The 14522-nt window shown below is 32.8% G+C and overlaps 1 long non-coding RNA gene across 1 annotated transcript; it reads right to left on the bottom strand.

The window, feature by feature from the left end:
* Positions 1 to 4820: 4820 nt before the first annotated feature.
* LOC120250617 lies at positions 4821 to 6602 on the bottom strand. The gene is made up of 3 exons (XR_005533048.1): positions 6491 to 6602; positions 5927 to 5999; positions 4821 to 5127 (listed from the first exon to the last, which is right to left on the bottom strand). It is a non-coding gene; the product is annotated as an uncharacterized LOC120250617 (long non-coding RNA).
* Positions 6603 to 14522: the final 7920 nt, after the last annotated feature.

The raw sequence follows: 14522 nt of genomic DNA, 5'->3' as shown, positions 1-14522 counted from the left end.
GTCAAATATTCCATGTAATAGCACTAACTTGGAGGTCTTCAATCTCTCTAAGATGAGAGATCAACAATGTTCTCCAAGAGCCCCATATCTCGTCCAATGAGCAAGGAAGGAGAGTAAGCCCAAACAATTGACTGAAATAGCTCCAAATTTACTCAACATAAGGGCAAAGTAAGAGCAAATATGGTCCACCAACTTAGTCACCAAGTGGCAAAGTACACAAGCTATTGTTAGTACACCATTGCACTTTCTCCATACCAAATTTTCAAGCATAAGAATCTTGTTGTCCCACGCTAGACAACTAAAAGATTGATTTTATGTGGATAAAAATTAATTATTCTCCTATCATTAAGGAATCCGTAGAAAGATTTGACAAAGAAATTGTCATTTGCCCTAAGGCCCACCTTTTTTAATTGATAATATCATTATCTTTTATAGACCCTCATGATGATTTTAAAGAAATCTAGATCAGTATCCTCTAGAGAGAATCTAAGGCAAGTAAACAATATCCATGATTGAGCCCTAGGGAAAGTTAGCATTCCGAAAGAATTCTGGCTAAAGGTTAACTAGCACATGACAGTTGACTCATATGTGGAACCAGAATGAAGCCGTTAAAATGTCTTAAACAATAGGTGTGATATAGGCCTTGAACGCAAGAAAACAACTTGGGATGCAATTCTAGAAGAAATATCTTCTTCTAGGTGGTTTCAGGAAGAGTTTCCAATAGAGCTTGTCCTATTAGTAATTGAATTTAGGTATAATACCCTAATTAGTCTCTTTACTTTTCTCTCTGTTCTCTTTTGGTCTCTCTACTCAGAAATGCTCCCGACTAGTCTCTCTACTTTTGAAAATGTGCCCACATAGAAAAAAATACTCCCAACTAGTCATTCTACTTTTAAAAATAGACCCACTTAGTCCCTTCACTTAGTCCCATTTTCAAAAGTAGAGGGACTAATGGGAGCATTTCTCCCTAAGTGGGCATATTTTCAAAATAGATGGACTAATCGGGAGCATTTTTGAGTAGAGCGACCAAAAGAGAAGAGAGAAAAAAGTAGAGGGACCAATTCGAGATATTATACATTAAATTTAATTACATTTGCCCCGCAGCAAATAGTGTCTAAGGAGATTTTCTACTACTATTTCCGGAGAAGAGCCTTGTTGAAGTTTTCCAAGTCTAGTATCTCTCATCCCCCTTGATTGCATGCTTTGAAAATTATTTTTTAGTTGATCAAGTGGCACCCTAGGCTAAAGATTAGCTCTTTCACTGTAATGATATTATCCAGGGGACAAGATTTTTCATTGCAAATTCTAATAATAAGATCTTCATTACAGGTTGTTGTCAATTGGGTGCAAGTTCTAGCTTAGAAATTGAAGCGGAGGCAATGTAGATGGCTTTAAATTATGTTTAGGAATAGAAGATAAAGATTGACATTGCATTTACAAACTGTGTTGGACTTCTACAACCTCTACAAGCAATGAATCATATAAATTATGATATCATTAGGAGGTAAAATAGGGGATTACCAATTTACAGAAGTTGATATTGAAAGCTAAATCTCCAAATTTTAAGTTAATACTAAGGAAACGGAATTGAGTTGCCGATAGCCTGATGACAAAAGGAAGAAATCTTATTCTTCCGTTATATCATAATGAGATGAAACCTTCCAATATGGTTAATGATGATTATTGAGTATGCATGATTTTCTTTTAAATAAAACATTGTAAACATTGTGTAAAACATTGTCTACCTTGTTTTTGCTTTAATTGCATAGCTACTATGTATCTCCTTAGAAAAAGAAAAATTGGTAAATTAGATATATATTGAATCACAAAGAGTTGTGTTTTTTTTTACAACTTTTAATTGATTATGGGTTATTTATTTCAATTTCGGGATTAACCTAGATAATATCATGAGAATATCATATTAAGAACAAATGCTAATGGGAAGAAACAAAGAAAATAAAATAAAATCTATTTCATTGAATTTCATGCAATATATATGAAAAGTGCTTGTTTTTCAAATACATATGATTACTTTCTTAGAAATATTTTGGAACATTTTTGAACCATCTTTAACTTTTCTTGACTTTCTCAATGGAAAATGTTTGAGTGCGACTTCATCATCTTTTAGTTGGTTGACTTTGGCTTGCTCCAACTATATTGACAATGGAAGATTGTGACTTTTCATGTTCTTCATTTGATAACTTTCGACTTTCTCTAACCTTCCTGCAAGGGGAAGAGTTCAAATGCAACTTCATCATTTTCTTGACCCCGTGACTTTTGATTTTTCTCTAACTCTTGAGTTTGCATCTTCATTCGATCTTCATGTGATTTTCTATTTTAAATTATAACTTTATAAGTGAATTATAAACTTATTATCTTTTATTTGATTTTTGATGCTCTGGATTTTCAAAGGGGTCCAAAATCCTCCAAGTCTTTAACTTAGGTAGTGTTTGTTTTGAAGTATTAGAAGTTACAATGTAATTTCAAATACCACATCCAAAAATTCTTTGTTTGGTTTGAGGGATTTTAAAATACCAAGGTAAAAACAATTACTCCAATGGATGTATTTGGACTTACGTCCAAATTGGGCGTAAGTCGAAATCCCAAGAGTTGAAAATCCTTAGGTGATGTATATATGCATGTATATACATATACATACAAATATAATGTATATGCATATATATACATACATATACATATACATATACACCTAGGCATACATATATACAATGCACAGTACAAAGAGATTAGACTCTCGGATGAGACCTTGTAGCTACCGTTCCGACGCGCCCATGACCCTATCTTGATTAAGACCGGAAACCCTATCCAAATTAAGTAGAGCCTAGTTGAAGCTGTCATTTAAATCATAAAATAGAAAAAAAAAAAGAACTTTTAGAGATATAGATAGAGTCTCGCTCAGTAAAGAGAGTTGTAGATTCGTAGAAGAGAATCAGAGTATGCGCGCTACAAAATGCAGCCAGCCAGTTCAAGTTAGTGGAAAGAATATAGTACTTGAGTACTGACCCCTCCCGGGCCCCCGGTTGCTTTGGCATCACAGACTACCTATGAAAATAATACTGCCTTTCAGACGCAGCCATGACCCCCTCCCGATCGTTTGGTTAGAGTTGATCGGCCTAAGGCATCACAAACTACCTATGCAAATAATACTGCCTTTCAAATGAAGCCATGGCCCTCTTCTGAACCAGCAAAAAACATGCTAGTCGAGACCTGGTTACTCTATTCATTCTACCTACACAATGTTCTGTTGCCGTTGTTTGGTGGGTTTTGTAGCCAAAAAGGAGTTTAACTAACCAAAGGAACCGCCGTCCTCGCCTACACAGTGGAAGAATCGGCAAAGATCGCAAGGAGCACACGTGGGAATAGCCTTGGCGAGGCCTTACCTGACGTGATAAAGTTCTGCCGCTTACGTGACAAATAAGAGCATCAGTAAAGGAGAGGAAGAGCTATCTACGACACTTTTGGGGGCGCTCTGATGCTGATAGGCCAATACAGCCTAAGGGCACTCAGGCTTATTTGATCCTCTAGCTAGCCGAGATTCTGCAGCATAGCTATAACTATTATTTGGTCGAGCTAGCTACCTGCTTTTTTATATAATCCTATTGAACCTCCATTCGTAACTAACAAGCAACGAAAATGTTGTGTGCTAATTCTTCTGAATCTGATTTAGATTCAGAATCAACTGGAAGAAGGTGATAAGCATTCAATCTTCATTTGCCCAAAAACAAGATCTTGCCAACCCCCACCACCTTTGTAGTGCATTGAGCTTTCTTTCTAGCTTAGTTGCTAGCGCTTAGGCCTCTTACAAACTAACTCTTGCTATAGCGTACGCATTGGGCCGACCTCGCAATATACTTAAAAAATGAAAATTTCTTGCATGTGGTCGCACTACCTATGCTAGCTTTGGTTATGCTATGTTAGCTCGTTTGGTTCGGAGCTCTCTTACTCTGTCTGTTCTTTTTAGCACCTGTTTCCTTCTGTGTTTGCTGGCTTAGGTGTGCGCTATTGGTTGGCTTCTTTCTCATCCAGCATCATATAATTAGAAATACTCTGTAATGGAAAGAAAAGCAAAACTGTTTGCTTCCTTCCTTAATGTTTCATTTCTCTGATGTTCTCTTTAAATGGTAGTAAATCCAACCATGCACTCTGCTTGTTCAATAGGAAAAAATTGGGCACAATATATATATATATATATATAATCTCTCTGTCTTTTACCAAGGATTGATTGGCGTCCTTAAGGACCTGGCGTACCTTCTCCTTCCTTCGTCCTTCTCGCGGGCCACCCATTCTTTTTAAAAGAAGTTTTTCGCACCAAGGGTAAGTAAGTTCTCCTTTCCTTACTTGAAGGGCGCATAAGACACTTATTAATATATTAAATTTGTTATGAGGAGGGTACTCCCAATTTCAGGTAGAATAACGAACTTTCAATGCATCGAAGTTATGGCTATGGCTAAGGTCTCATGCATATATATACACACATAAATATATACATGTACACATACACATATGCATAATACACACATACATATACTTATACACACACACACACACACACACACACACATATATATACATATATACATTTATATATTTATATAAACATATATATGTATTTTTACATATATATACATACATATACATATGCATATATGCATATATACATACATATACATGTATGTATGTATATATATGCATATATATATACACAAATATACATATACTCATTTACATCTATGTATATATATGCATACACACATATATACATATACACACATACATATATATACTCATTGTCACGCCCCATCCTTAGCCAGGCACGTGGCAATCGCCACGACAACAAAAAGTGAATCCTACAGCGTCCCACTTCCTAGTCACCGTAAGCCTCAAAACAAACTGCTAACACAACTTACTAAAGAAGGAGACAAAATCCACAACAGAACCAGCCAGGGTTCCAAATACAACTAAAAAAATACAAATACAGGAACATTGCACAAAAGTCAAGTCTAGTGGATCCATAGAGTTTACATCCGCAGTGCAACTAACCTAAACAAGGGGAAAAGATAAGTCAGTCTATTGCCTGCCCAACACAACCCAGTCCAACATCGCAATCTGAGAGAGAAGAAGGAGAGGAATAAGTAACATATGTTACCCAGTGAGTGGTGACAGCATAGATATAACAGAGTAGTAAAGCATTTCAAATAGTAATTACCACAATAATAATAACTTATAAAAGGAGTTTTAAGTATTCAATAGATTAACAGATATCAAAATGATTTATAAATAGTATAGGTAAGTGTCATTTTTCAACACATTGAACACCGCTCAAAATACAGGCTGGCCTCAAACAATTCCCAAGCTAATCGTGACCGCGACTAGCTACAGGACCACCTAGGTGTTTTAAGACTTTTAAAATTCAAAATGTTGCCTTCCTTGGTATTGGCCACTGAGATCCCCATGTGGTGACCTCGGGTTTCTCACATATAAAAACCCCCTGTCAATGGCTCCGCGCACCTCTTAACCAGGGTAAACTCAGGGTTGACCACGCCGCCTCCCATCAGACCGGACCATGGAACCCCACACTGTAGTATCGGACTAAAGTCCGTAGTCATCATCAAAACCAAATGCCACAATATAAATTTTTTCCGATTCCAACTCTAGGAATCCACCATACAAATGTCCAAATAAATATTCCATTTGCATGTAAATACATATACATGTAAAAATGTTTCTTTCAAGATACATACGCATAAGTATACTAGAATTATTTTTGCCAAATAACTCCATGCTCAAATGTTTATATATATATCAAATGAAATCTGATTTATCATCAAATTTATGCTATGAAACACATAAAGAAATACTATAATAGTCTTATTAAATCTATGCAATTATGAATTGAACCACTCACAAAACTAGTCGTCTCGCCTCGAGATGTGCTCACTTTTTGGCAATTTCCTTCCTCTTGAAGGATGCTTCACCACCTAGAATCAAGCAGGGAATCCAAAAACTAATGAACACAAGAATGGAAACTAAAATGCATGTGAATGCAATGTTACATGTCGAACATGCAACTCTAGGGTTTTAAGGGAAAATGATGTCATTTTGGACCCAAACGACCTCAAACTAGAGTAAACTCAGTTCCAATGAATTCCAAGTAAGAAGAGCTTCAATTTGGACTAAAGAAATACAATAAAAGGCCAAAAAAATTGGTGCTACAGTACCTTCGGGTTGGTACATAAACCAAGAAATTGCTTCAGTAAAATCGGTCCTTAAACAATGGTTTCTTGCTGATTTACAACACCAAATCACGAAATTTGTTTACAAACATACACACAAACGAATAACCACGACATTGGCTTCGATTTGAGCCTAAAAACAACCCAATCGATGGGTATTTTTAGGGTTTTAAAGATTTTTGAAACAATTAAATATGAGAAAAATATGAAAGAAAAACCTTGAATCGAAGCCTTACCATGCTCAAGAGAATGAGAGGAAGAGAGTAAGAGTGTTGATTCGTCAGAAAAACTAGCCGAAGATTTTTTTTTTTTTTCAAAGATGGTGCTCGGCCGAATGAAGGGAAACAAATGAAAACAAAAAAGAAAGGAAGGAAATGAAAGAAAGAGAGGCAGCCACGTTGCTTTATCCTCTCATTTTCGTTTTTATTTAAAAAAAAAAGAGAAATGACCAAAATGCCCTTCTAAAGAAAAAAAAAGTCCAAAAGACTGTTTTGCCCCTGGTTTTGGCTGGTTTTCACACACAATCTATTGTATAATCATTCAAGGATTACACTAGTACTAAATGATCATTTTACTCCTAATGCATGCACAAGAATCTAAAAAGAGGCCCAAGGTCAAAAATCAGGATAGGGTACCACACTTATATACATGTAGATATATGCATATATACATATATATTTATATAAACATACATAGGTATTTTTAAATATGTATACATATATATACATATGCATATATGCATATGCATGTATGTATGTATGTTTATGGATATATAGACATACATACATACAGATATATATACTCATATACATATGTGCATATATATATATATGTGTGTGTGTGTGTGATATATATACTCATATATATATATATGCATATATAGTATATACATATGTGTTTTTCAATTCCAGATTTACAAATCCTTCCAAACAAACATAAAATCTTATAATACAATAATTCCAGTTACATTCAACTAAACATAAGATTTGGCTGCACTGTATTTTGAAAACCAAGTATTTCTAGTTACATTGTAACTGAAAATGCACTGCATTTAGAATTGGTAGAATATCCTATTTAGTCCCTCTAATATAGTTAGTCTGCCTCTTTGGTCCCTCTAATATAATTTATCCCTAGAAGGTCTATGTATTTTAATTTTTGAGAAATGTGTTAAAAGATATATTTCTTGATTTTTTTTTCTCAATATATATATAGATAGATGTGTTCCTTTTTTTAAATGTTGGGAATGGATGGAATTACTAACAATTAAGGGATGGAATAGAATTAGGCAACATTGTGTTATGATTAATAAACAAATGAAAGTGATCGTATTGAAAATTGCGTATAAGGTTATTGTCATGATAATGATGATGATGATGATGATGAGTTCTTGATTGAAATACACACACAACTTTTATATCATTAAAAACATCATTCATTTCTCTCATTTAAGATAACATAATCAACATTTTACTAGCCAGCCAAAGTAGCATGATAAAAACATCATTCATTGCGTATTTAGGAAGTTGAGATTTTTGTCTCTTGGTGATGTTTTTGCATCTATAAATGCATTTTGAATTGTTTTCAAAGAGATTTTATTCAAATTAGAACTTCACACATGGCCCCAATGAACCATCATTCACTAAATTCCAAACGCATTTCACAATCTAGCTGACTAGATTTTCTTTGACCTTTGTATGCATCATCTAATGCAGGTCATGAAATATTATCTTTGAATATCATGTCCATATTGAAAGTTGAATAAATCTTACCCAATTTATATTTATATTTTATTCTTTTGTTTTTTAGTAAATCATGTTTTAGTGAGGTTTCTTTGACCTTTGTATGCATCATCTAATGTAGGTCATGAAATATTATCTTTGAATATCGTGTCCATATTGAAAGTTGAATAAATCTTACCCAATTTATATTTTTATTTTATTTTTTTGTTTTTTAGTAAATTGTGTTTTAGTGAGGTTTCTACATGGCAGATGAGATATTTAATATACAAAATTCAATTAAGAGTGAAGGTGAAGATAATGAAGTTCATGTGGTTTTCAAATATGACTATAAAATTTGGTCAATTGAAAGAGAGAAAATACTCATTGAACTTATAGAAAAAGAGGTTAAAAAAGGAAGTCGACCTACAATAATATTCATCAAAGAAGCTTGGAAAACCATACGAAGTGAACTTATAAGGTTAAGTTCAAATTATACTAAAAACCAAGTAAGAAATAAGTTTAATCAATTAAGATCTCGGCATAACAACTTTGGCAAGTTGCTAAAGGAAACTAGTGTTGGTTATGTTGCTATAATTGAACAATTTACAGCTTCCAAGGAAACTTGGCAGCACTTGTATGGGATACTTTTTTTTTTTATTAAAGATGTTAGTAAATTATGATCAAAATTTTATTATTAATGAATAATGTTTATGTTTGATTGATAGTTTAATAAGATGGCCAAAACATTTAGAAAATATGGATGCCCTCTGTATGGCAAATTATGCATATATGGAGATAATACTACAACTAGATCTAATGCAAGGGCTTCCACACACAGCCCCATTGATAGTGAAGAGAATGTGAGGGACCCACCTATGCAAGAGGAAGATAAAAGTCAACCATTAAGTGATGAAGATGACATTTTTTATGATATTTCAAATATTTCTCAAGGTCATGTTAGGCCGAATTATACTCCATCTACTAGCACAAAGATATAAAAGCCAAAACTTATGCTTTAATGACTATTCTCAACTCTTATAATGAGGATACTAAGAGAAAAATTGAAATGTGGAAATTTTTTTTTGAAAGTTCATTTATTTCAAGAACTTCCAATCAAGATGTTACGTTAGAAGCCGTTTCAAAATCTAAGTCATCTAGAAGGAGTTTTTTGGAGGAAAGCCTTAAAGCATTAGATGCACTTGATGGGATTGATGGGGCAGCTTATGCAAAGGCTATAGAAAATTTTCATGATGATGAGCTATGGAGAGAAATATTCTTCCAAATAATAGGAAGAAGGTTTGGGTGAATAATCTTAAGTGAAGCTTTTAGAAGGATTTGATGCTCAATCTTAAGTTATGCTTTTAGACTTATTGCATGATGTTGTATTTTATTCGCATGGATTATGGATCAAACTTGCCTTTGTTGATGAGTTTGTTAAACTTGATTTTATTGATATTGTAATTTATTTCCAAATATTTATTGGATGAAGTTGTATTTTTGACTTGTAGGAAGAAGGAAAGCCATGTTTGAGTTGGTTAAACTTGCTTTATATTGATGATTTGCATTTAAAAATTATCTATTATGATTTGTACAAGTTCATCTATTTATTTGTTTGTAACTCTTTAATTTTAGTGGTTATAGATCAAAAGCTACTTCATTTCATGTATTGAAGCATTTGATGAAGAAGAAGCTGAATAAGCTATTGAAGAATATTATTGTCAATTTATGTGCAAGCAACCTTGTAGAATATCTCAACTATCAACTGGACATGCATTCATCCAAGAAATTCCTTATGGACATGAGAGTAGATGCTATGATCTACTAAGAATGGAACTAAACATGTTCCCTGACTTTCCCAATACTTTAAAAGAAAGAGGGTTGCTCCAAACTTCTAATTTGTTACAGTGGAAGAGCAAGTTGTAATTTTTCTCTTCACTATTGCATATAATGAAATAAATCTTGTTATGGCTAAAATATTCTAACATTATGCAGAAACAATTTCTCGTCATTTGAAGAAGGTAATAAAATTGTACGTCGTTCAGGAAAAGAGATCATATGCGGCCCTCTCTTTCATTTGATGCGACTCCTAGCCTCCTCAAATCCAACATGACCAAAAAAATATTATCGATATTTTGAGGTAATGTTTTAAGTTATGTTAGTTACTTATGATTGTATATTCAACAATAATAAAGTTTAATTCATTTATATTACTATTTTTTTTTATTATTCATAACCAGAAATGTATTGGTAAGATAGATGGAACACACATTAGTGCACGAGTTGTAGCTAATCAACAAGTACCTCATCATGGGGGGGAAAATATATAGATACGACACAAAACATTATTTGTGCATGTTCATTTGATATGTAATTCATTTATGTGATGGTGGGGTGAGAAGGTACAACTAATGATTCTCGAGTTTTTCTTGAATGCATATCTAATCCAGAAAATCATTTTACTATGCCTCCAATAGGTAACTTCTTACTCAAATTTTAATACATGATCTTCTTAATATTTGAAACATTTAATTAATCTTGAATTTTGTCATGTTGTAAGAAAATATTATATTATTTTGTTGACTCTGGATATACAAATATGACTAGCTTTTTATCACCTTATTATGAAGAGAGATACCATTTGAGAGATTACAGAAGTAGAGAACGCAAACCAACAAGCACAAAAAAGATTTTAACTATAGACACCCATTTCTAAATTACTATATCGAGATGTGTTTTAGACTTTAAAAAGCTCGAGCCCCTATTTAAAAGCTATGTGGCCATATAGCTTACACATGCAGCATTATATTATCATTACTTGTTGCATTGTACATATTTTATTAAGACACGCAAAATTAGAGACTCGATGTTTAAATAATTTATAAGGGATGATCTTATAATTGATAATATGAATAAAATGTTAGGAGCATCAACATCACACAATCATTTGAAAGCTAATGTTATACCGAGTCAGTGTAACAAATAGCTTGCATTAGAAATGAAATTGTGACTCAATTATGGGAAAATTATTAATATGTATAAATTTTCTATTTTCAAATGGTGCAATTTATTTGACGTATATGTGATTCATGTGGTACTAGTTCCATGCCATTGTTTTTGCTTACTAATACGATTATGTAAACAAATTATAATTAAAAATATATAAAAAATTATTTACTAATATTAAAAGAATTGAAATTGCAAAATTTGTTACTATTACAAATTTAAAAAAATTGACATCTCAAAATTTTTATATTTTTATAAAAATATATAAAAAATCTTTGTTTACAAATTAATGCAACTTAATTTTGTTTACTAATATTAAAAAAACTTTATAACAAAATATAAAAAATTATAAATTTAGAGTTTGGTTTCTATGGTTTAGAGTAATATTAAAATGTCATTTAGTTTCAATTTTTATCTATATTTTTAAATCATAAAAAACTGTTCAAGCATTTAAAGGTTACTTCCTCGATGGATAAAAATTAAACAGTTTTTTATTATTTATAATTTAAAAAAATCATATTGTTTATAATTAGGGTTGTAAACGAGCCGAGCCGAGCCGAGTATCACCAGGCTCGAGCTCGGCTCGAATATATTATTCGAAGGCTTGAGCTCGGCTCGAGCTCGTTCGAGCCATTTTTTTTGTGCTCGAGTTCGGCTCGCTGAAAATCTCAAGAAGCTCGAGCTCGGCTCGTTTAAGCTCGAGTTAGGATAATATATATATAATATAAGTAATTTAATATAGTTATATAATTATATATTTTTGTAATTAATATATAAATAATTTAATATTATATATATTAGCTCGTTTATGCTCGTGAGCCTCACGAGCTGAGTATGTTTGGGCTAGAGCTCGTCTCAACAACATAAACGAGCAACTCGAGCTCGGCTCAGCTCTTGAAAAATCGAATCGAATTCGAGTACTGACCGAGCCGATCTCGAGTAGCTCACGAGTAGCTTAGCTTGTTTACACCCCTACTTATAATAATTTTATTATTTTTAAATTTCCTTGTCACTGGGCTCAGCATGATATGAGTTGTGCTAGGCATCGAGCCGGGCTCATGCCCTTCCTGGGCCAAGATTACAAGCCTGCCCGCTATGCTTTTGTTTTAGTTTCCAAATTTAAGAAAATAAGCACCAATAACTTATTTGGGGCTTTTTTTAAGATTATTATTATTATTATTATTATTATTATTATATATATATATATATTTAATTACCTAAATAAATAAATTTTAAAAAAAATACACAATTAAGCAAAACGGTGAAAAATTCACTGGTTTACATAGTTGCACCAAAAAATGGTAAATTCTTTACCGTTTTCTTTTTTTTATTTACAAGTCACAGTGTGTGGGCATCAATATAAAGCACGTAGCATAAGATGGCACAAGCTCCATGAACTTCATAAAATCATGGGCTGCTACTTGCCGTGGCGGAGCTGGCTCGCTGGTGCTCACCGTTCCTCCGGTATATGACGGGAGCATGGTTGTGGATCCAGCCAACTTAAGTTCAATATTCTACCATGTATTCATGGAGGCAGCTAAAGCAACAGCAGCAGTGAACCCTAACTCCGGCAACCATGAAGAAGACATGGACTTAGTGCAATGTTCACGTTGACAAAAGATCAACCGGAGAATTTGAAGAAGATGATGTTGAGCTCATCTCCAATGCATCTTCAAATTTGAAGATTTTCTTTGGATTTGGCACAGGGGCGCTCCAACCCTGTGCAACACCCTGCGCCAAATCCAAATTCTGCTACAATGGTGCGCAAGATATTGTGCGCTATTGTAGAAGCATTATTTATTTTATTTTATTTTATTTTTATTTTTTTTAATTTCATGTTTTACTTCTATTTTTATTTATGTTTGTTTGTAATTATGTTTTTTTATAAAATTTATATTTATAATTTTATATTTTAATTAAATTAAGAACTTATAATTTAAGTTTATATTTTTTTTAATTAATAAGAAATAAAAATTTAAAGAAAATAATACACGAAATATAAATTCATTAAAATTAATGAAAATTATATGAACAATAAAATAAAAACATAGAATATAATCCTAACATAGATTATCATCGATACCAAAAGAAAAAAAAAACTACAACTCCCAAAATACAAATAATGAAGTCTGAAGTAGATGGGGATAATAGTATAGCATGTTATCGCCACTTCCACTAATATTGCCGAAGATACCATTAAACATATTAGATCCAGAAGGGGGTGGTTGTTGAAAATGCCCTCTTTTCTGTAAAATTTCTTATTATTGTGCTTGTATACAAGCATGAATATTTGGATCAGTGATAGAAATCAAATATCGCATCAAAATTTTGTCCTTTTATCTCATTTGTTAAAAACCAAAATTTTTGCTCTGCATTTCTATGAACATTTGTCAATATGCATCAGTCTTGTCTAACATCTTCGTAATCTTGGAATTATCATCTTTTAGATGACTAAGAGAAGATGCCACTTCGTCATCTATTTTTTTCTTCACTTTGGCTTTTTCTGTTCTATTGGGCGTTCAAAAGGTGAGCCACCAACACCATCGTTTAAGTTAAGTTAGATATCATGAAATTAACTTTAAACTTCTCAAAGTTCCTCACAATATCCCACACATAATCAAACTTGAACCCTTTCTTGTAGTTAGGATCATCTAAAAGCATCATCTTTGCTCAATTCATCTGTAAACGATTTCAGATTTATGTATTTGTAAAATTATAAACTTGTGAAGAATAAAATATATAAAATACTTACAATATCTTAGTCTAATACACCACTAGGATCCAAATTTTCCACCTGTCGAATACATCCATTCAATTTTTTCACTGCATTTTCTATTGTTTGCATTTGATATTGTAAAGACCGAGCAGAACATTCCACCCAAGTTTTATCGCTTGTCAAATTATATTTTTCCTCCATTCAAGTCCATAATTGCTCTAAAGACTGGCTCGTACCAATAATGGGGTCTTGAGTCATTTCCTTGTAAATTCCAAAGAGATAGACATCTTCATAAGGAGTGTACCCCGAACTACGAGATTGTTTGGACATTTTTCTTGGGTTACAATGAAAGAGAGATTTTTTGACAATATTGGTTGAAATGAGAGATGACATGAAGTTGTTTATATAAGCAACACAATAATTGAATAATGTGTCACCTTATCTTCTTACTAACTGTCGAATGAATTTCATTTGCATCCACACAATTGGGTTTGAATTCATCTTATCAAACCCTATCTTATCACACTTTCCAATGCCAAAAAATAAGCAAATTGAATAATGTAACACTTCCCAATGCTAGAAGATAAGCAAAATGAATAATGTGCCACCTTATCTTCTTACCAGCCATCAGATGGATTTCATCTGCATCACTAGCATTGGATTTAAATTCATCTTATTAAACTATATCTTATCACACTTCCCAATACCAGAAGATAAGCAATTTGAATAATGTGACACTTTCCAATGCCAGAAGATAAGCAAATTAAATAATATAATACCTTATCTTCTTACCAACCGTCGGATGGATTTCATCTCCATCAACACCGTTGG

The sequence above is a fragment of the Dioscorea cayenensis genome, chromosome 19, assembly GCF_009730915.1.
Source record: "Dioscorea cayenensis subsp. rotundata cultivar TDr96_F1 chromosome 19, TDr96_F1_v2_PseudoChromosome.rev07_lg8_w22 25.fasta, whole genome shotgun sequence".
Lineage (NCBI taxonomy): Eukaryota > Viridiplantae > Streptophyta > Magnoliopsida > Dioscoreales > Dioscoreaceae > Dioscorea > Dioscorea cayenensis.
This window is presented reverse-complemented; position numbering and strand designations above follow the sequence as displayed.